This window comes from Microcaecilia unicolor, chromosome 5 (genome assembly GCF_901765095.1).
Source record: "Microcaecilia unicolor chromosome 5, aMicUni1.1, whole genome shotgun sequence".
Lineage (NCBI taxonomy): Eukaryota > Metazoa > Chordata > Amphibia > Gymnophiona > Siphonopidae > Microcaecilia > Microcaecilia unicolor.
This window is the reverse complement of record NC_044035.1, coordinates 26704096-26724389: the sequence shown is the minus strand read 5'-3', so window position 1 is coordinate 26724389 and position 20294 is coordinate 26704096.

Sequence of the window (20294 nt, the reverse complement as noted above, 5' to 3'; positions counted from 1 at the left end):
TAAATAAATAAACTTTTAGTATTCTTACTGTGAAATCACCGGTGCAGTGATCTGGTCCACAGGGGTGGGGGCTTGACTGGCACCGGCTATTTTCATGTGATGTCTGTGCTTGTAATGTGTAATGGATAAAGTACATTGTACTGGGTGAAGCTGAGTGGATAATTTATTGATTTTAGCAATTGATTAGATTGAAATGGTTTTAACTACAAGTACTTATATTACAGTATATTGGGGACATAGGCCAAGGAAAGGGATTGGATATACTGGCTTTCTACGGTTACAATCAATGTGGTTTACATATTATATACAGGTACATATTTGTATTTAGGACAGTGGAGGGTTAAAGGGCCCTTTTATTAAGCTACAGCAAAAAGTGGCCCGCGGCAGTGCAAGTGCATCTTTTAGGCACGCTCCGGGCCAGTTTTTGCTGCTTCTTCCTAAAAGGGCCTTTTTTTAAGGGCCCGGAAAATAGATGTGTGGCAAAATACAAACCAGTGCGCGTCCATTTTCGGCCTGAGACCTCATTGCTACCCACTGACATAGCAGTAAGGTCTCACACGCTACCCGGGCGGTAGACATGCAGCACTCGCCCGTTGCCATTTTTGTGACAGATTCAGAATTACCGCCCAGGGCACGCAGTAGCCAAGTGGTGATGCTGATTTGGTGTACGCTGGAATGCACATAGGCCCTTACGCAGCTTTGTAAAAGGGCCCCTAAGTGACCTGACCTGACCTGAACTGATACGTCAGGCCTCATCCCTACCCATCTTCAAATCCTTGCTCAAAGCCCATCTTTTTGACTCTGCTTTTGGCACTTAACCTAACCATTACTCCTCTATTCAATACCACTACCAATCTGTCTGTATTATGCATTTGCATACCTTAATTGTCTTTAGCTGTTTAGATCTATTAGTTTATCCCTATGAACTATTGTGTAATCAGATGTACTATGCTGTCCTAATTTGATTGTCTCTGTTGTTATGTCCTTTAGATTGTAAGCTCTTTTGAGCAGGGACTGTCTCTCTTCATGTTTGACTGTATAGCGCTGCGTAAGTCTGGTAGCGCTTTAGAAATATTGAGTAGTAGTAGTAGTAGTTACAGGAGCTGCAATGGGAATTGAATGGGAGGGCGCGCTGCACCCGGGGGGGACGCATCGGCGATCCACCCCGGGTGCCATCCAGGCTAGGAATGCCACTGCCTTGGGGGTCAGCACTCAAGGAAAAGATCTAAGTGTCATTGCAGACAATACACTGACATGTTCTGCCCAGTATGCAGTGGCGGCCAAAAAAGCAAACAGGATGCTAGGAATTATTAGGAAAGGGATGGTAAATAAGACCAAGAATTCTATACTGCTTCTGTATCTCTCCATGGTGTGACCTCACCTTCAGTATTGCATTGTTTTGGTCACCACATCTTTAAAAATATATATAGCGGAATTAGAAAAGGTTCAAAGAGGGCTGAAGATTCCAAGATGGCGCTTTGAACACATGCACCTGAGTTAGCTCCGAGAGGACGCTGCAGATCGCTGTTTCCTGCGGGTCCCTCGACTCATCGATGGGGAAGCGGAGGGGGAAGGTAAAGGAGCTTCCCTCGGCTCCTGGATCATCTTCGGCGTTGAAACAGTCGATTTTGCAGTTCCCCAGGACGCAACCGGGACCTCTGTGCACATCGACTTCTACTGCAGCCGCCGACACACTGACTTCGATGGGAAGTGGAGACGGGGCTTCCCTAAGCCCCGAGGAACGCAGGGTGCCGCCACAGCTGGGGAGTGAGATATTCACAGCAGCCCAAGCAGATACGGACACCGAAGAGGCGAACCCGGAATTGTTAGAGGGGAGGACTGCAATGAATCGGAGCGGGACCCAGGATCAGGCGTTTTCAGCCCAACTCGCCTTAAAGGTATTGGCACAGAATATTGCGTCTAAGCTCTCTCGTACTGAGGCTCCGCCGCACCCCCCGTTACCAACTGGTGGAATAATTAAACCCACAACTGTGACGCTTGAGTCACTGTGGGATATGGTATATAACACTCACTCCTCGATGCAAAATATGTTGAAAGAAAATACTCATGATATTAGAACTCTTTCGGAAGCCGTTCTGATATAGGCACAAGTGACTGCACAGCAGTCCTTTAAGATTGAAAGAGTGGATACTAAAATTCAAGAAATGGGGACTTTGGAATCCGCTTTGGTTAGAGATAACAACTTTTTGCACAAACGTTTGGAATACCTGGAAAACCAGGCTCGAAGACTTAACCTTCGGTTCCTTAACTTCCCCAAATCTCCTTTAATTTCCCCAATGGAGATGGTGAAAAAAATATATGATTGACATTCTAGGAATGGATAAAGACTCATTGCCTCCCATAACTCGGGCCTATTACTTCTGGAATACTAGGGGGGTATTGGGAGATCCCCCTATACGAGGGATGGGTGAAGAAATGAATCTTACTTTCTTCCTGGAAAGTTCGTTGGAAGTGGTTACCCATAGGACGACTATGCTGGTCACTTTTGTGTTGGAACCAGACCGGAATGCTGTATTAAGATTTTCCATAAGGCATTTAGAAAGACTGTTTAATGGGTTCCAAGGTTAGAATTTTTCCTGACTTATCTAGGCCAACGCAAATGAGACGCAGGGCCTTTTTGGAACTGCGCCCCAGAGTCGAGGCCATGAGAGCAAATTTTGTACTACGTTTTCCTTGTATATGTAATGTAATGCTTGAGGGTAAACAATTTCAATTTGTGGACCCTAAACAGCTTAAAGATTTCTTAGATGCTAGAGTTGAAGTGACTGTTGTATGCCCTCCTACATAGCAGGCTGGAATCTGAACACAGAGGTAGCAATTGTGAAATAACTCAATATTCCTGTTATAATTTTTTTTTCCTTTCTTGGAATCAATTTCTCTAAGTGTGGACGAAAAAATTGTTCTTATTGTTTCCTTATATTTTTGAGCTAAATGTTTTTCTTTTTATTGACTTGAATGTGAATTGCATAGTCACATTGTTTTGTGAATTATTAAAAATATTAATTAAAAAAAGAAAAAGAAAAAGTTCAAAGAGCAACCAGAATGATAAAGGGAATGATGGAACTCTTCTCATATGAAGAAAGTCTAAACAGATTAGGGCTCTTCAGCTTGGTAAAGAGACAGTTGAGGGGAAATACGATTGAGGTCTACAAAATCCTAAGTGGTGTAGAATGAGTAGAAACGGATCGATTTTTTAAAACTCTTTTAAAAAGTATAAAGACTAGGGGACAGTCAATGAAGTTACCTGGAAATACTTGTAAACAAATAAGGGAATTGTTTTTTTTTTCACTCAATGAATAGCTAAGCTCTGGAACTCATTACCGGAGGAACTGATAACAGTCATTAGTGTATCTGGGTTTTAAAAAGGTTTGGATACGTTCCAGGTGGGAAAACTCCATGGTCTACTATTGAGACATACATGGGGAAGCCACTGCTTACCCTGAGATTGGTAGCATAGAAAGTTGCTACAATTTGGGTTTCTGCCAGGTGCTCATGACATGGATTGGCTACTTTTGGAAACAGGAAACTGGGCTACATTGACATGACCAGGTTTGGATACTGGGCTAGATGGACCATTGTTTCTTTTTTTTTTTTTTTTTTTTGTTACATTTGTACCCTGCGCTTTCCCACTCATGGCAGGCTCAATGCGGCTTACATGGGGCAATGGAGGGTTAAGTGACTTGCCCAGAGTCACAAGGAGCTGCCTGTGCCCGAAGTGGGAATTGAACTCAGTTCCTCAGTTCCCCAGCACCAAAGTCCACCACCCTAACCACTAGGCCACTCCTCCACTGTTGCTACTATTTGAGATTCTACATGGAATGTTGCTATTCCACTAGCAACATTCCATGTAGAAGTCAGCCCTTGCAGATCACCAATGTGGCCGCGCAGGCTTGTGCTTCTGTGAGTCTGACGTCCTGCACGTATGTGCAGGACGTCAGACTCACAGAAACAGAAGCCTGCGCAGCCTTCTACATGGAATGTTGCTAATGGAATAGCAACATTCCATGTAGAATCTCCAATAGTATCTATTTTATTTTTGTTACATTTGTACCCCGCACTTTCCCACTCATGGCAGGCTCAATGCAGCTGACATGGGGCAATGGAGGGTTAAGTGACTTGCCCAAAGTCACAAGGAGCTACCTGTGCCTGAAGTGGGAATCAAACTCAGTTCCTCAGTTCCCCAGGACCAAAGTCCACCACCCTAACCACTAGGCCACTCCTAGTGGCCCGCACGCTTTCCCACTCATGGCATGCTCAATGTGGCTTAGGTACTTATTTGTTCCTGGGGCAATAGAGGGTTAAGTGACTTGCCCAGAGTCACAAGGAGCTGCCTGTGCCTGCAGTGGGAATCGAACCCAGTTCCCCAGGACCAAAGTCCACCACTCTAACCACTAGGCCACTCCTCCGGTATGACCCAGGATGGCTATTTTTATGTTCTCAAGATGTCTATACAGGAAATATTAACTGAAGTAACGGTAGTGACTTTTAACAGTCTCATGGATCGAGGTGGAGTATAAGATTCTTTTAAAGAACAATTGATATCTTTTCATGGACTTAAAGTATAAGTTTATCTCAGTTTTGTCTCCCAGCCTAGGAGTCTTAAGACTCAAAGTTTGAAGAAGGAGTTCCTGCAGTTGTGTCCTTGGGCTCACATGGCTCTGACTTATGTTTCACAATTTCCCAGCAGCTATGAACGACATGTTAATACATCTACAAATTAAGGATGAAAAGGGAGAACAGCTTGTTGTACAAACTATCATCTGGTAGGAAAACCTTTGTTTTTGGAAAGACCTTGGAGATAGTGATAACGAAGCCATTACAGTTCCATTTGGTTAAATGCAATTTACATTAGAAAACAGGGAAGCAAAATCCAACTGCAGCAGTCCTGCGAGCAGTATGGAACCAGCCAGAGAGAAAAGTCAATATTTATTTCTGAATTTAAAAAAACACACACATAAAATTGTAAATCCCACAGAGAACAAAATCCAGTGTCAGTTGATGTCTACTACTACTACTACTACTTAACATCTCTAAAGCGCTACTAGGGTTACGCAGCGCTGTACAGTTTAACAAAGAAAAACAGTCCCTGCTCAAAGCAGCTTACAATCTAAAGGACAGCATTTGCAGACAGTCAATTGGGGCAGTCTAGATTTCCTGGATAGAGGTAAAATTATTAGGCGCTGAAGGTGACATTGAAGAGATGGGCTTTGAGTAAGGATTTGAAAATGGGCAGTGAGGGGGCTCTGCGTATGGGCTCAGGGACTTTGTTCCAAGCATAGGGCGAGGCAAGGCAGAAAGGGCGGAGCCTGGAGTTGGTGATGGTGGAGAAGGGAGCAGAGAGGAGGGATTTGTCCTGTGAGCGGAGGTTTCGGGTAGGAGTGTAAGGGGAGATAAGGGTAGAGAGGCAGTGAGGGGCTGCAGATTGAGTGCATTTGTAGGTTAGTAGGAGAAGTTTGAACTGTATGCGGTACCTGATTGGAAGCCAGTGAAGTGACTTGAGGAGAGGGGTGATATGAGCATATCGGTCCAGGCGGAAGATAAGACGTGCAGCAGAGTTCTGAACGGACTGAAAGGGGATATGTGGCTAAGTGGGAGACCAGTGAGGAGTAGATTGCAATAGTCAAGGTGAGAGGTAATAAGAGAGTGGACGAGAGTTTGGATGGTGTGCTCAGAGAGGAAAGGGCGAATTTTGCTGATGTTGTAGAGAAAGAAGCGACAGGTCTTGGCTATCTGCTGGATATGCGCGGAGAAGGAGAGGGAGGAGTCGAAGATGACTCCGAGGTTGCGGGCAGATGACACGGGGAGGATGAGAGTGCCATCGACTGAGATAGAGAGTGGGGGGAGAGGAGATGTGAGTTTGGGTGGAAAGATAATAAGCTCTGTCTTGGCCATGTTCCGTTTCAGGTGGCGGTTGGACATCCAGGCAGCAATGTCCGATAAGCAGGCCGATACTTGTCAGTTGATGTCATTTAAAAACCAAACACATTTCAACATTACATCTGCATCAGAGTCTCAGTGTATCTCAGTGGGTTCAATCAGACTAGCTACCCGAGATTGAACCCACGGCAGTGAGCGGCATCTGAGCTGCTCACAGCCAGGGGCTGACTGCCGGGACATGTGCATCTCCTAGCGTTGAATATCCAGAACTCAGCGGTCACTCAGACGTTAACCTTGCTTCTGTCAATATTCAGACCAGCACCTGGTTAACTTCGCCACATAATGTTAGCATAGCCTTTTTTTGTCCTAACTTTATGCAGTTATGGTATCGGTTAGCAGGCTGAAAATTCCTGCTCACCAGCTAAGTTTGTTCTCCATCCATGCTCCACTCCTAGCCTGTCCCTATCCTAGCTGGTTAGGGGATAAGGAAAGGGAGTGATATTTCATATATCACCTTTCAGTGGTTCCATATTACATACAGGTACATACAGGTACTTTTACCAAGCTGCAACAAAAAGGGGACTTCGCTGATCTTGGTGCATGTTTTTGACGCGTGCCCGAGGCCTCCTTTTACCGAAATGTGTAAAAGGTAAGTCTTTCTTTTCTTAAGGAAATGTCCATGCAGTAAGTGAAGCACTTGCCGTGTAGCCATTTGGGGGGGGGGGGGGGGGGGGGAGCCCTTACCAACACCCATTGATTTCATTTGGATGCAGTGCATGCAAACAGATCTCATGCATATTCATTAGGGAAATCCTGAAAAACCAGTTTGGGTTGCAGCCCTTGAGGACCAACATTGCCCACTCCTGCCCAACATAAACTCATACACTTCGCTAAGTTAATGATGCACTTATATTACATAAGTACATAAGTAATGCCACACTGGGAAAAGACCAAGGGTCCATCGAGCCCAGCATCCTGTCCATGACAGCGGCCAATCCAGGCCAAGGGCACCTGGCCAGCTTCCCAAACGTACAAACATTCTATACAATCAAGCCATTGTGACATCACTAATGAGGTTGGCTCTTATTGGTGGAATGAGCCATTATGACATCACAATAGGTTAAATCACTGCTCTATGTAATAAAAGTGAGCCAAGTAGAGGACATAAGTACATAAGTAATGCCACACTGGGAAAAGACCAAGGGTCCATCGAGCCCAGCATCCTGTCCACGACAGCGGCCAATCCAGGCCAAGGGCACCTGGCAAGCTTCCCAAACGTACAAACATTCTATACAAGTTATTCCTGGTATTCTGCTACATTGTTCTTCTTATTATAATACAAAAAAATAATTTGCAAACAATAGTTCAAAACCCATTATTAAACAGCATTCAGCTATTTTAGAATGCATTTTAAGCTGGTTTCAATTGCATTTGTGGTTAAAAAAAAGGGGGGGGGGTGTTTTACTAAAGCTTAGCTTGAGTTGTCTGCACCAGGGTCCATAGGAATAAAATGGGCCCTGCTGCAGATAACTGAAGCTAAGCTTTAGTCAAAGACCCCCAATGAGGACTGAGCTCTAACTCATTTCTAGCTTTGATTTCTTGCAGTCTATGCAGTTTATTAGCTCATCAATTGTACGTGCCAATAAATATTGACAATCTGTTTCCAGTTAACTCATCAGATATTGTTCAAATGCCATTTATATTAATTATTGAAGAAGAAGTGGCATATTGACTTAACAACTGCTGTGAATCCTGGATGGAGCACATAGGAATTGTATTATCCTCAAACCATTAGAGCTTTTGCAAGTACTTTGTAAAGTTTGACTATAATCAAGGATTATATAAAAATGCAAAACACTGTTATTGTTCAAAAGCTTGAGTAGATGCTTAATACATTTTCTAGCATTATTTAAATCGAATGCACCAATCTTCAGTTCAACTTGCTAGTGTCATATATCTTCAAAGCAGCGCTTTAATTGTACCACGGCATTTTTTTAAATGGTATCTTATTTTCTTAAATAAGAATGCACTAAATCAGGATTAAAACATTCTGCAGAAGCCTCAGTTCATTGAGTGCTTTTAAAGAAACATTTGCAATACTATTTGCTGTTATGACCGACTGGTAATATGACTTTTATTATCTGCAAGGCTATCAAACTGGAATTCATTGCTTGAAATCTCACGCCTTTACAACATGCATGGGAAAACACATCTAGTACATGGTGTATGAGCCCTTAAAAATCCAGAAAACTGAAAAATTGGGCCTCTTTTTTAAAACAGAGCTACATGGTTTGAACGATGACGTGTATCCATTCTCTAAATATTAGTGGCATAGGAGCTAATATTGTTTCACTTGCATATCTTGTTGAGATAGACATTACTCATTATCGCCCACCCAAGGTTGAGATGAGGCACATAAAGGGACTGTATATAAAACAAAGTTAAATTTTGAGATGAAAAAAAGAACCCTCCTGGACCTTCTTTCCACCTACCACAAACCCATTCCCCTGTCTCTTAGCCCATCCTCTGGCTCTTCATGGGGAGGAGCCATCCCTAGTCACTCCTCTCCCCTGGCAGTGCTAGTTCTCAAAATGATGCTAGTGCCATTTTGGTGTATAAACCAGGTCAGTTGAAGGTTAGCACAACAGAGAGATGAGTGGCCAAATAAGAGTTCATCCTAGAAAGCATTAAGTTCTGTCTCTCTGATATAATGTACAGTGTAGAGACAGTGATGTCATATTTTTCAGCATGCTCTTTTTGATTGTTTTGACGTATGTTGTTTGATATGTATTAGGGATACACTTTAATCACAGGTAACTCTGCAATTAATGCATTAAATCATTGATTGTGATTTTTTTTTAAACTTCTCACATTGCAGTGTCTCCTGTCTCCTCCAAACACCTCTACTGCTACCTTCCACTCCCAGCCCCTGTCCTCAGTGCAATCCAACATCTTTCTCCCCGTGCGTGATTCAACATCACCCGCCTGTCATCCCAGTCTACCTTCTGTTGGTCCTCACCAGTGGCAGCGTTGCACATATGCTGCCTACTGCCTGGTCCAAAGCTTTCCCTCTGACCTGAGCTGCCCAGACAGAAACAGGAAATGATGTCAGAGGAGGTGGGATGGGCCAGAAGGAGAGCTTCAGAGTAGGCAACAGACAGCATATGTGGAAAAACTGCCACTCCCATGACCAGCAAAAGAGAGATAATGGATCTCAGGAAAGAAAGAGAGATAAAGGAACTGGGGGAAGAGGAGAGGGAGGGAAGGTTGAGAAAGGGAGAGATGTTGGATCTTGAGGGTGGGAAGAAGGGATATTATCAGTCTTTTAGGTTGACATATTATATACAGGTACTTATTTTGTATCTGGGGCAATGGAGGGTTAAGTGACTTGGCCAGAGTCACAAGGAGCTGCAGTGGGAAATAAATAAATAAATAAATGCCTTTAATTCTGTGGTTAATCATGATTAAAATTTTTAAATTGAAATGCAGCCCTAACACACATGTGTGTAAACTTTTTATGTATGCTTTATTGTAATCTGCCTAGCTTTTAGGTGGAATATACTTTTTTTTTTAAACTACATTTGTACTCCACGCTTTCCCACTCATGGCAGGCTCAATGCGGCAGGCAATGGAGGGTTAAGTGACTTGCCCAGAGTCACAAGGAGCTGCCTGTGCTGGGAATTGAACTCAGTTCCTCAGGACCAAAGTCCACCACCCTAACCACTAGGCCACTCCTCCAATTGTATTTTAGCATAATTATCAAACATATTTTTAGTTGGTCAAAATTGCTACTTTTGGGTGACAGTGGTAGAGGTAGGATTTGAATCAAGATTTCCTAAGCAGATTGTCGCAGTAGTCGTCATAGTGCTACTGTCAGCAGTAAGAACAGGAAACATGCGCCTTTTTCCAGATGTTCTACAGCTGCTGCATGCTCTCAGCTCCCTTCGGAATTGTACTTCCTTTAACGGAAGGTAGAGATGCTTTCCTCTAACGGTGAAGTAGTTGCAGGGTCTCTTTAACAGTCGCAGTGAAAATTCAATTGCTTCATATTAATTGCTGTAATATTAACCACCGAAACCCTTTAAAGCTATAACTCCAGAAACAATGCTTATACCAAGGTAATAAAATAAACCTAAAGAAGTAGGTTAAGTTAATGAACTCTTTCTTTACCATTTAATGGTGCACAAACACCACACGCCTGGACTAAGTGGATTATGGGAAATGAATGTGCTGCCAGTTTATAAATAAATTACTGCAGCACTAATTAAGAATAAAATGCCTTCTTTTCATGTGATCAAGAGAAGAAGCCTCCGTGGTTTCCTGCCTCGATTTTTTTTTTTTTTTTTGCAGCATGGAGAGGGGGTGGGGGAACGATTTCCCAGACCAGAATACTGAAATGGAATTAAAAATACAAATGCAAATGTTTTTTCTTCTCCCACGCCTTCAATTCCTTTATCTGAGTACCGGTCAGTGTTACAATTGGACTTCGGGGGCTCGGTTCCATTTTAAATTTCAGAAGTTTTTTTTTTTTTTAAAAACCCTCCTGTGTATCCTAATCTGGAAGGATCGTTACGATTATCAGTGCCAAATGCTTAAACAATTAGGCTGTTTCTTAAAAAATAAAAGTTAAAAGAAGAAAAAGAATACTATCAAGAAGCTGATGGAAGGTTCTAGAAAATGAAGAACAGATTGGGTCTCCTATGGTTTACTTTGAATGTAAATGAATGCAAGGTTATTTATAATCTACCTTGTTCCCAAGAGCTGCTACAGAATTCCGAAAATAGTTCCAGTTTTGGCTGTTCCTTTCGAGAGAGGAAGTTTTCACATGCACCAGAATATCTATTCTGATTCAGACATAATGCCAGAGGAAAACAAGCTTATATTGCATATAAATTGTACTTAAACTTGTTTTGTAAGAAAATGTAAGAAAAAGATCAGGAAGTATTTTTTCACGGAGAGAGTAGTGGATGCTTGGAATGCCCTCCCGCGGGAGGTGGTGGAAACGAAAACGGTAACAGAATTCAAACATGCGTGGGATAAGCATAAAGGAATCCTGTTCAGAAGGAATGGATCCTCAGGAGCTTAGCCGAGATTGGGTGGCAGAGCCGGTGGTGGGAGGCGGGGCTGGTGGTTGGGAGGCGGGGATAGTGCTGGGCAGACTTATACGGTCTGTGCCCCGAAAAAGACAGGTACAAATCAAGGTAAGGTATACACAAAAAGTAGCACATATGAGTTTATCTTGTTGGGCAGACTGGATGGACCGTGCAGGTCTTTTTCTGCCGTCATCTACTATGTTGCTATGAAATGTTTTATTGAACATACTTCAGTACTAAAGTGCAGAAAGATTATAGCAAATATTAATATTAGGTTAATGCAAAGGCTGTACAGTAATTGTTGGGGATGGCATGTTAAGACTATTCAAGCCTCTTCTTCTTCAGGAGGTGGTAAATACACTGTGTTCAATTGTGTTCAATTCTGGTTGCCGAAATCTCAAAAAAGATATAGTGGAATTAGAAAAGGTGCAGAGAAGGGCAACGAAAATGATAAAGGGGATGGGACGACTTCCCTATGAGGAAAGGCTAAAGCAGCTAGGGCTCTTTAGCTTGGAGAAAAGGCGGCTGAGGGAAGATATGATAGAGGTCTATAAAATAATGAGTGGAGTTGAACGGGTAAATGTGAAGCGTCTGTTTACGCTTTCCAAAAATACTAGGACTAGGGGGCATGCGATGAAGCTACAATGTAGTAAATTTAAAACGAATCAGAGAAAAACTTTCTTCACTCAACGTGTAATTAAACTGTGGAATTCATTGCCAGAGAATGTGGTAAAGGCGGTTAGCTTAGCAGAGTTTAAAAAAGGTTTGGACAGCTTCCTAAAGGAAAAGTCCATAGACCGTTATTAAATGGACTAGAGAAAATCCACTATTTCTGGGATAACCAGTATAAAATGTTTTGTACATTTTTGGGATCTTGCCAGGTATTTGTGACCTGGATTGGCCACTGTTGGAAACAGGATGCTGGGCTCGATGGACCTTTGGTCTTTCCCAGTACTTATGTACCTCCACAAATAGCAGTCAGACACGCCAAACGTGGCCCACCCCAAAGCTGGGCATTTACCTCCACTATGCTGGAGATTAAAGGCTAATGAGTGAGGTTTTTCTCACGGGCCCCAGCCATTTCTAAGACTACTTCTGGCAAATGCACATTCTAAAAACTAACATATGCCAATCAATAAATAGAAAATAAATGTGTTTTTCTACCTTTTTTTTATCTGGTCATTTTATTTTTCTTATTGTGTTAGTCCCAGTCTCTGGTTTCTGCTTTCCTCTCTTAACTATCTTGCAGAGTTGCCTCGCCCATTCTTTTCTCTCCATGTCCACTTTCCATTTTCTCTCTGCGCCCCTATCTATCTGACCCAGCGTCACTCCTGTTTCCTTATCCCTATCTTCCCGCCATGTTGAGCATCTCCCATCTCTGAGTCCCTATTCTTGCCCTACCCATCATAATTCTTTTGTGTCCCTATGCCCCTCCCCTATGTGCCAGCATGTCTCCCTCTCTCCTAATTCCCTCTTGTCTCCCCGCCCCAGGCCAGCATCTCTCCCTATCTCTTCTCTTCCTCTGCCCCCCCCCCCCCCCCCAGATGTCCAGCAAGTGTTCCTCTCTCTTCTCTCACTCCCGTTCTATATCCCCTTTGCGCAGGTCCAGCACCTCTCCCTTCTTTCCCTGCAGGTCCTGGCATCTCTTCCTCTCCTCTCCCCATCCTAGAAGCAATTCCTTCTTCCCTCCCCCCTCATCTTGGCAGCTGTCCTGGCATCATTACGGATAGAAAAGAAGCTGCTGAAACAGAGGAAATTATTTTTATATGTGTTTATTTGTTGTTATTAAGTGAATTGTATTGCATTTGAGTTTTGCTCATTGTATACTGCTTCAGTCAGTCAATTTGAATGGGGAAGTGGTCTATTAACCTCTTAATTAATATTGGAAATAATTTTTATATCATCTTTCAGGCAGTGGCGTAGCCACAGGTGGGCCTGGGTGGGCCAAGGCCCATCCACTTAGGGCTCAGGCCCACCCAACATCAGCACATATTTAGTGCTAGCTAGTGGGGATCCCAAGCTCCGCCAGCTGAAGACCCTCCCCCTGATGGTGCTGAAAACACTGCTCTCCACTTCAGCAGTTTAAGCTTCCTAAACTGCTGATACTGGCCTCATCACATTGGGGGGGGGGGGGGGGGGGGAGGAGAACACTTGGTGCCCACCCACTTCTTGACAATGCCTACCCAAAATCTGCTGTCTGGCTACGCCCCTACTTTCGGGTGAACTGTATATTCAAAGTGGGTTTATAAAGGGCATAACAGCTGCACAAAGCTAAACTAACATATCCACAAAAAAAATACAGGTGGATAAAATGCCTCAGGCCTCACAATCCATAAAAATCCCATCCCTCCTTGGCTATATCCGTCGCCTTCTCTCCCCATATCCCCTGGGCTCGAATAGCGATTCTCAGCAGAGTGTTTGCGGCCAGTAAGACAACCTGGTTTTCAGGATACATGTAGAGGAGCAGTTACTAATATGCATTGATAATGTACAATATTTGCGTTAATGAACATTAAACAGCAAAACTGTATTTTACCATAATACGTGTTAGTGTAAGGTAACGTGGCTATACAATAATGTGGAGGAGTGGCCTAGTGGTTAGGGTGGTGGACTTTGGTCCTGGGGAACTGAGTTCGATTCCCACTTCAGGCACAGGCAGCTCCTTGTGACTCTGGGCAAGTTACTTAACCCTCCATTGCCCCATGTAAGCCGCATTGAGCCTGCCATGAGTGGGAAAACGCGGGGTACAAATGTAACAAAAATAAAATAGATACTATTGGAGATTCTACATGGAATGTTGCTATTCCACTAGCAACATTCCATGTAGAAGGTGCAGGACGTCAGACTCACAAAAGCAGAAGCCTGCGCGGCCACATTGGTGACCTGCAAGGGCCGACTTCTACATGGAATGTTGCTAGTGGAATAGCAACATTCCATGTAGAATCTCAAATAGTAGCAACAGTGGAGTAGTGGCCTAGTGGTTAGGGTGGTGGACTTTGGTCCTGAGGAACTGAGTTCGATTCCCACTTCAGGCACAGGCAAGTCACTTAACCCTCCATTGCCCCATGTAAGCTGCATTGAGCCTGCCATGAGTGGGCAAGCACTGGGTACAAATAAATAAAAAATAATATAATGCAAAACACCTCACTAATACGTAAATCAAATAGTACAACTGGAGCTGAACTTTGCAAGATGTGTTAGTCCAGGAAAAAAAGAATTCCAGCTCAAACCTGGTGCTACTTTTCGTTCTCTAAAGCATGTCTTAAAAGAGCCATAGTGGATAAAATATAATTGCAGTCTGGGGTTTCCTGTATTTTGCCCTTATATGGAAAGATGACTCAGCGGTAATACCGTGAGACTACCGCTAGGGGTCACCGGTGCCATTTTGGATCCCAGTGCCAGGCAGGCATGTGTGACTGAGAATTATTCATGCCCAACCCCTAGACTCCAGGGATTTTTACCGGTATGCGTGAGGGGGGAGCCATGGAGAGAGGTGGAAGGACTATCTTGACTTAAGGGACAGGCCATCAGGGTGGGGGAGCACACCTTTTAGGGGGTTGTGTTAGGGGGTACAATTGAGAGGCCTTGATTGAAGGGACACGAGGGGGACATTTTCTTTAGCAGTTGCTGCCTCTTTTACAGACAGCTTGGTAGCCCAATCCTCCCGGACCGACCGACTAACACCGCTCGCAAAGTGACTCACAAGCAGTATTTGTCCTTTACCAGAGGACTCGACAATCTGCGTTACAGAAATATCACAGGTTGGTGACTCCCAAGGTAAATCGAGGTACAGAAAAAGCTCTCCTTTTGCTATATCTTGATTACTTCCCGTCTTAAATGGAATACCTCAAAGACAGATGTAATTCTTTGTCCAAGACAGAGTCATGTCAGTCCGATTAATGTCCTGCAAACTCATGGTGTCTCAGTAGTACTCGATCTGCAGCCCCTCCTTACCTCTCAACCCTCATCTCCCCTTACGTTCCTACCCGTAACCTCCGTTCTCAAGACAAATCCTTCCTTTCAGTACCCTTCTCCACCACCGCCAACTCCAGGCTCCGCCCTTTCTGCCTCGCCTCACCCCACGCGTGGAACAAACTCCCCGAGCCCATACGCCAGGCCCCCTCCCTGCCCATCTTCAAATCTCTGCTTAAAGCCCACCTCTTCAATGTCGCCTTCGGCACCTAACCTTTACACCTCTACCCAGGAAATCTAGACTGCCCAACTTGACATTTCGTCCTTTAGATTGTAAGCTCCTTTGAGCAGGGACTGTCCTTCTTTGTTTATTTTGTACAGTGCTGCGTAACCCTAGTAGCGCTCTAGAAATGTTAAGTAGTAGTAGTAGTTATGAAAGACGCTCTGCAACTACTCTGCCCTTTTTAACAGCCATTTATCTTTTGCCCCTAATATCACAGCATGAGCAAGAAAATTACTCATTACTTCTGATTTGCTCATTACACTTATTTTAAGACCATAAAAAGAACTATAAACCCTGATTTTATCATTAATTATAAACAGGCTAGGCAACTGTAATGCATTATTTTATGGCTATAATACAGCATTAATTCACCAGTTGCAACTTATACAAAATATAGCTGTTCAACCACTACATGGAGCAAAAAAAATATATATATGATCCAGTAAATTCTTCTGCTATATACAGAGCACTGGCTATCTGTCTCCTACAAGATACGATTTAAGCTTTTATTTTAACACACTGCCATTTTGTCAGACCTCACTTCTTCCTCATTTGTTTTTTAGATCGTCTACACAGTCCCTTGCTAACAACTTTGATGCTAAGATTGCTGCCTTGCATCTTTCAATTAGCCAATCAACTCGCTCTTTACAGCACCTAAGTACCTCCTCATTGTCCCTCCATAGGTTTGTTGTATATTGCAGACTTAGACCAGGATTCCAACTCAACATGCATAAGTACTTGGCGTTCCTTTAATAGAGTCTCTATTTTCAGGTTTAACAGTATTTTGAAAACTGTCATCTGCTACTTCTCTTGATTATTTCCTTTCTCAATCCTTAAAAACCCTGCTTTAGAGTTTTATCCATACAAGCTATCCCTAGTCAACTCCAATTTCATGTCAGGATATAATTCCATTGTCACATTTTAAGGAAAAGATGGTGAGCCCTTGGGCCATATCCAGAACCATCTAGTAGCAGGCAAGTCACTTGGGCTGGGCAAAGTACTGGGCAGGGCAAGGTAAACAAGGCTAGAAAGGACAAGGCAGACAAGACAGGAACCAGACCCAGTTGAGGCAAGGTAAAGCAATGCAGATAGGGCTAGAACGGGACCCAGACAGGACAAGACAAGACAAGGAAAACAGGACTAGAACTGGGTTCAGACAAGGCAGAGCTAGGCAGGGCAATAACTGGATCTGGACGAACAGGACCAGAAAGGACACAAACAAGAGACACAACAAACAAGGCTAGGGATAGGAGACAAGACAGGTACTAGCACGTGGCAGGAACCAGGAGTCAATGCAAGGCAAGGCTGGAAACAAGGCAGGACTAAATAAGGAGACATGGCAGGACTTGGCAAGGTAGGAGATAAGGCAAGGCTGGAACCCAGAGACAAGGCAGAAACCAGGAGTCAAGGCAAGGCAGGACTAGAACTTGGAGACACGGCAGGAATGAGGATAATGGCAGAAGACATGACAGGACAAGGCAGGAACTCAGAGATAAGGCAAGACTGGAACAAAAGACTCAGGAGACAAGACAGCTTCTGGAGATCATAAGACCTCTTGCAAAGACCATGATGGAAGGCAGGCAGCAACCTAAATACTCCCAAGGCCAGAAGCGAGGCTCAGCAGGATTTCTGGAATTCCAGTGTATTGCTTCTGTAAGGGTAGATCTTAGGCGCACGTGCACACCCTAGAGGCCAGGTACCTAGGCACGGCACCACATCTGACAAATGCCACAGGATGCCAGAGGCAGCTGCACCAGTGGCCCGATAGGCCCGACCACTAGCCATGGACCCTGAACACCACTGGACCCTCCAGGAGGGAAAAAGGTGTGTCAGGGCAGGAGGCATGGCAGTGCCATGACATCCGTCACTTTGGAAGAAAGTCCTTATTTGACCTGTGCTGAAAAATAACTAATTGATTCCATCAAACCTGCTTAACTATCATCCAATTTCAAACACTCCATTTATTGTTATGGTCCTTGAGAAGGCTGTCCCTACTCAGTGACAAAGTTTTATGAGTAAAACAAATTTGCTATATCCCTCTCAATAATGTTAAGCGGCAGGTTTCTGTATTGTGGTGCTCCCTGATACTAAATTGAGAGGGATATAGCAAAGTATAGTGAAGTAAGAGACTAATTAGATTCAGGCAAAATTGCCATTACAGTCTCCATTGACTTTACATCAACCTTCAATCTGGTTTATCTTGATTTCTTGATTCTTCATCAATTTGATCTGCAATTCAGGGAAACAGTGCTAAATTGACTCGTCATTCCTATTTTAAGGATCATACATAGTCAAGGTAAGCTCTACTTATTCCTCTTAGCACCTTGTGGTATCCCCACGTGGTCCATTGTTTCCCTCTCCTTTGTCAGTCTTTTCCTGGTCCCTCTTGCAACACTCATCCAATCAAAGAATATTAGTGCATTTTTCATCATGGATGATATTCAACTGCATCATCATAGCCTTTTTTTAACCCCCCCCCCCCCCCATCCAAATGATTGTCTGAAGATGGTATCCCAGTGGCTTATTGACAACTGTTTCAACTTCACCAACCAGCTCGTCTATTTTGTCATGTCACCAGCTCACTCTTTGTAGCTCGTTGGAAGTAATGATTTACATTTTTGATGCAGAATTGACATTTGAGGATCTGTTATCAAGGCATGTTTTTTCCAACAGTGTCACATATGTTTGATTATTTTTTATCTTGATAAAGAGGCTCTTCTTGTTCTTATCCATGCTTTAATCATTTGCAGATTGGCGTACCGCAGTGGATTATACAATGGACTGCCACTATCATCCCTAAAGAAAGGGAAAGGGGAATGAGACTTGATAAACCGCCTTTCTGTGGTATTTGCAACTACATTCAAAGCGGTTTACAAAGTAAATACAGGTATTTATTTGTACCTGGGGCAATGGAGGGTTAAGTGACTTGCCCAGAGTCACAAGTAGCTGCAGTGGAAATTGAACCCAGTTCCCCAGGATCAGAGTCCGCTGCACTAACCACTAGGCTACTCCTCCACTAGCAACATTCCATGTAGAATCTCAAATAGTAGCAACATTCCATGTAGAATCTCTTTGGGATTCCGGAATGTTGCTATTCTTTGGGGTTCTACATGGAATGTTGCTACTGTTTCAGACTGTGCATGGAATCTTGCTAATGGGACTTGATATACTACCTTTCTGTGGTTTTTGCAACTACATTCAAAGCAGTTTACATAGTATATGCAGGTACTTATTTGTACCTGGGGCAATGGAGGGTTAAGTGACTTGCCCAGAGTCACAAGTAGCTGCAGTGGAAATTGAACCCAGTTCCCCAGGATCAGAGTCCGCTGCACTAACCACTAGGCTACTCCTCCACTAGCAACATTCCATGTAGAATCTCAAATAGTAGCAACATTCCATGTAGAATCTCTTTGGGATTCCGGAATGTTGCTATTCTTTGGGGTTCTACATGGAATGTTGCTACTGTTTCAGACTGTGCATGGAATCTTGCTAATGGGACTTGATATACTACCTTTCTGTGGTTTTTGCAACTACATTCAAAGCAGTTTACATAGTATATGCAGGTACTTATTTGTACCTGGGGCAATGGAGGGTTAAGTGAGTTGGCCAGAGTCACAAGAAGCTGCAGTACGAATTGAATCCAGTTCCCCGGGATCAACGTTTGCTGCACTAGCCACTAGGCTACTTCTCTAGGAGGTTTCAAATGGTCCAAAACATTACTCTCACACTAATCTACTCAGCCAATAAATTTGATTGTATTACCCCCCCCCCCCCCCCCCCCCCCCCACTTATTAATACAGAACCACTCTCTGCCTCCTAAATAGTTATATTTAAGATTCTCAATTTGACTTTCAAAATGCTTAGGTCTGGGCATCCTATCTATTTGTTTATTATCCTTCTACCTTATGTACTTGTGTTACGTACTTCCAGAAAGACAAACTACCCACTATCCTTCGTCTAACACTTGGAGAGAAAACATTCTATTATCTACAGGGCCGACAGACAGCAGTAAATGTGCCAGGGGCGTGTCAATATTTGAGGGGTGCCGTATTTACTTTGTTTACAGCAGAACCGGGCCTGCACTCCAGCACTGTGCACCCCACCATTTTTAATAGGACGTTTTCATAGGGGTCAAGTATATGGACCTGTGGAGGAAGGCCTTGCATCAGTACTGAACAAGTTGAATGGCAGGGATAGTGGCGGACTTGGGTTTGGCTGGAAGAAGCAGAGTAGTGGTTGTGCCAGTGGCAGGCTTGTGGGAATGGCATCATATCCTTGTCTATCCTTGATATGATACAGACGTTGAAATACTTGAAAGGTATTAATCCGCAAAAAAATCTTTTCCGGAGATGGGAAGGCGGTAGAACGAGAGGACATGAAACGAGATTGAAGGGGGGCAGACTCAAGAAAAAAGATGTCAGGAAGTATTTTTTCACGGAGAGGGTGGTGGATGTTTGGAATGCCCTCCCGCGGGAGGTGCTGGAGATGAAAACGGTAACGGAATTCAAACATGCGTGGGATATGCATAAAGGAATCCTATGCAGTAGGAATGGATCCTCAGAAGCTTAGCCAAAATTGGGTGGCAGAGCAGGTGGGGGAAGAGGGGTTGGTGGTTGGGAGGCGAGAATAGTGGAGGGCAGACTTATACGGTCTGTGCCAGAGCCGGTGGTGGGAGGCGGGACTGGTGGTTGGGAGGCGGGAAATACTGCTGGGCAGACTTGTATGGTCTGTGCCCTGAAAAAGGCAGGTACAAATCAAGGTAAGGTATACACATATGAGTTTATCTTGTTGGGCAGACTGGATGGACCATGCAGGTCTTTTTCTGCCGTCATCTACTATGTTACTATGTTTACCTTCCCTATTCTAAATCATATATTCCGGGACGCTGTTGCCACAGTTCATTATATTCTTTCCGCATGTCCTTTGTAATACTTTTCATAATGAAAGTAGTTATGATCATCACAATTTATAATACTCTTCCTACATTTCCTTGTTTTGACTGTATTCTTTACCATGTAAGATGCTTTCTTTTACTACGTAAGCCGCACTGGACCTGCTGTATGTGGGAAAGAGCGGGGTACAAACGTAATAAATAAATCATAGAATGT